We start from the raw sequence: 3,990 nt of genomic DNA on the forward strand, positions 1-3,990 counted from the left end.
GTAAAAATATCCGCAAGCTGATCCGTTGTTTTAACAAAATGAACTTCTATATTGCCATCTTCCACATGATCTTTGATAAAGTTATAACGAAGAGCAATATATTTTGTTTTTGAATGTTGTACTGGATTATGACAAATGCGTATAGCATTTTGCGAATCACAATACAATGGAATCTTTTTCATATTAACAGCATAACCTCTCAATTGACTCTGAATCCAAATAATTTGTGATGTACAAGCAGCAACTGTAACATATTCAGCTTCAGCAGTAGAAATCGAAACACACGTTTGCTTCGTCGACTGCCAACTAACCAATTTTCCATCCAAAAATTGACAACCACCACTTGTTTTTTTTCGATCCAAAGTACACCCTCCTAGATCTGCATCTGAAAATGCCTGAATGAAAAATATTGTTTTCGAAGGATACCACAATCCTAACGAAATTGTTCCCTTGAGATAACGAAAGACATTCTTCACAGCAGTTAAATGTGGTTCTCGTGAATTTGCTTGATACCTAGCACAATTACATACAGAAAACATGATATCAAGTCTACTTGCAGTAAGATAAAGCAATGAACCTATCATGCTCCTGTATAAGGTAAGATCAACAGCAGGCATTTCTAACGAAGGTGATAGCCTTGTACCAACTGCCATTGGAACTCTTAGCTTCGTGTTGTTTGTCATTCCAAATTTTTCGAGCAAATTCCTTGTATAATTTTCCTGATTGATGAAAATGCCTTCTCTGCTTTGATGAATTTTTAAACCAAGAAAATTATTGATTTTACACATCATGCTCATTTCAAATAGGCTTTTCATCAAATTTTCAAATTCACTAGACAAAGCAGGGTCAGTAGAGCCAAAAATAATATCATCCACATAAATTTGAACAAGCATTAGATGATTCCCAACTTTCTTTCGAAATAATGTGGGGTCAACTGATCCTTATTTAAATTTCGACTGTTTTAAGAAACTGGTAAGAGTTGCATACCATGCTCTTGGTGCTTATTTTAACCCATATACAGCTTTATCTAAAATGTATACATGATGAGGATGCATTTCATTTATGAAACCTGGAGGTTGTTCAACATAAAAACTTTATTCAAGTTCACCATTGAGAAAAGCACATTTCACATCCATTTGATAGACATCGAAATCCTTATGAGCTGCATAAGCTAAAAATATTTGAACAGCCTCGAGTCTTGCAACAGCGGCAAAGGTTTCTTCATAATCAATCCCTTCTTGTTGCGAATATCCTTTTACAACTAAATGTGCTTTATTTTGAACAATATTTCCATCTTTGTCGGTTTTGTTTTTGAAAATCCATTTTAACCCGACAATCGAAACATTTTCAGGTTTAGGAATTAATCGCCAAACCTTGTTTCTATCGAATTCAGCCAGTTCAGATTGCATTGCAACAACGCAATCTGAGTGTTCCATTGCAACCTTAACTGTTTTTGGTTTAATTTTCGAGATGAAAACATTGAACATGCAAAATTCTTGATGAGTATTTAATACCTCATTCTTTGCACGAATCTGAGCTCTTGTTAATACTCAGTCTTGAGGATTCCCAATGACTTGATCTTTTGGATGAGTCTTTGTCCATTTCTCTAACGGTGGATATGTTGGATCAAATTCCAAAGGTGCATCTTCGTACATCTCTTCATTTTCAGATCCTACAACAAAAATATCATCATTTAGATCATGAAAATCATCATTTTGATTAAGATTTATTGTATCATTTTCCTCCTCAACACGATTATCATTTAGATGCTCCCCCTCAATAACTTCATCCATTCTCCCATTCTCCCCCTCGAAAGAATGCTCCCCCTCAACCAGAGTATTCGAATCCAAGTGCTCTCCCTCCACTGGATTATTATGCATACTTTCACCAACTCCTGGAGAATTCGTTGTTGAGTTAACATCTACAATAGTTTGAGGGATTTCCAAGTCATCAGTATGCTTTGATTATTCAGAGTGATGATTATCATTTGCATGAACTTCAGCATCCACAGCCCTGTCAGGAATACCAAAAATTAAATCATAATCAAAATCAGATGAATTTGATTCTTCAGTTTCATCAGATGATTCATTAATAATTGGTTTTTGTTCAAATTGCTTTTCAAATTGTTTGACATAATAATCATCAAAAGTAAGATTGAATGTCTTTTCGACTTTTCGTGTGCGCTTATTTAACACTCTGCATGCAACCGAAATGTGTGAATATCCCAAAAATATGCCTTCGTCAGCCTTAGCTTGAAATTTTGAGAGGCTATCTTTAAGATTCATTATAAAGCACCTGCAACCAAAAACATGAAAGAATTTGACATTAGGCTTTCGATTATTGATAATTTCATACGGAGTGATATTGAATCGACGATGTATGAAAGATCGATTTTGAGTGAAACATGCTGTCGAAACTGCTTCAGCCCACAGATATTGAGGAAGATTTGCATATGTTAACATAGTTCTCGCGGCTTCGCAAAGTCACCTATTTTGTCTTTCAACAACACCATTTTGCTGCGGTGTCTATGGCGAAGAGAAGTTATGCGAAATTCCTTTTTCTGTTAAGTACGAATCCAGCACGTTGTTCTTAAACTCATATCCATTATCACTTTTGATCTTTCGAACATTTTTCTTCAGACTCATCTCAATCTTCTTTATAAACTCGATCATTGTTTGAGCAACTTCATATTTTAACCTGAGAAAATATACCCAAGTAAATCGTGAAAAAACATCAACAGTAACCAAAATGTATCGTTTCTTGTTGAGAGTTTCAACAGTTGATGGTCCACAAAGGTCGATGTGAAGAAGATCCAACGGTTCCACAATTTTTGAATCTATCACAATTGGATGTCCTTTCATGTGCTGTTTCCCTTGTTCACAAGCTGCACACAAGGTATCATTGTCAAACTTTAGTACGGGTAAACCTCGAACAGTATCATCAACAACCAATTTATTCAAATTTCGAAAGTTTAAATGCGATAAACGCCGATGCCATAGCCAACTGATATCAGAGGAAGCTTTCGAAAGTAAGCACACTGAGGGTTTGTCGATGATTGGTTTGATATCAAGAGTAAACATGTCACCATGTCGTTTGGATTTGAGCAAAACTTCGTTAGTTTCTACATTCGAAATGATGTTGCCTTCTTCGTTAAACACCACTTGATTTCCAGTACCCACAACAAGTTGTGAAACACTTATCAAGTTATGTTGAAGACCTTCGATATAAGCTACGCGATTAACAGTAAACTTTCCATTCGTGACTTTGCCATAACCTTTCACCTGGCACTTGTGATTATCTCCAAACTTCACAGCACCAGCATTTTCCAAGCTTCGAAAATCTCTTAAATTTTCATTTCGACCAGTCATGTGACGTGAGCAACCACTATCAATATACCATTTTTCATCATATTGCTCGTCACATAGTACCTGCGATCAATGAAAGAATTTAGGTACCTAAGGCTGTTTGGGTCCTTGGAAATTAGTTTTCAAAACAGAATGAATTGCAGAACTTTTAACCCAATCACAAACTTTAGTTTTGATACTATCAATTAAGTCCACATCACTAGGTAAAGGAACAGAAACATAAGTTTTTGTTAGTTTGGGATTTTCACTGACACATGCCTTCGTCTTTTTAGAATGTGTTTGTACATGCTTTTCTTTCGAAACTGGTTGCCAAGTTTTCACTGAAACATTCGAGTCTTTTGAAGATGAGCTTTCTGTTGACGAATTATTCACATACTTCTCATAAGCTTCGTGAATTTGTTGTTGAGAATATTTCCTTGATTGAAACTTTCGTCCTTTTCCTTCAAGCCAATGATCGATGTTTTTGTCACGAGACAACCCTTTGGTATATGAAACTTTTAAGGTTTGTTTGCCTGTAGGATTTGGAAAATTTGGTTTTTGTGGGACAAAATCAACATTTGATTTAGGTCGAAATGCCATAGCGTATCGACTTCCATCATTGTTTCCAACACTTATATTTACAGGA

Source organism: Lactuca virosa, chromosome 4 (genome assembly GCF_052849685.1).
Source record: "Lactuca virosa cultivar CGN04683 chromosome 4, Lactuca_virosa_CGN04683_v6, whole genome shotgun sequence".
Classification (NCBI taxonomy): Eukaryota; Viridiplantae; Streptophyta; class Magnoliopsida; order Asterales; family Asteraceae; genus Lactuca; species Lactuca virosa.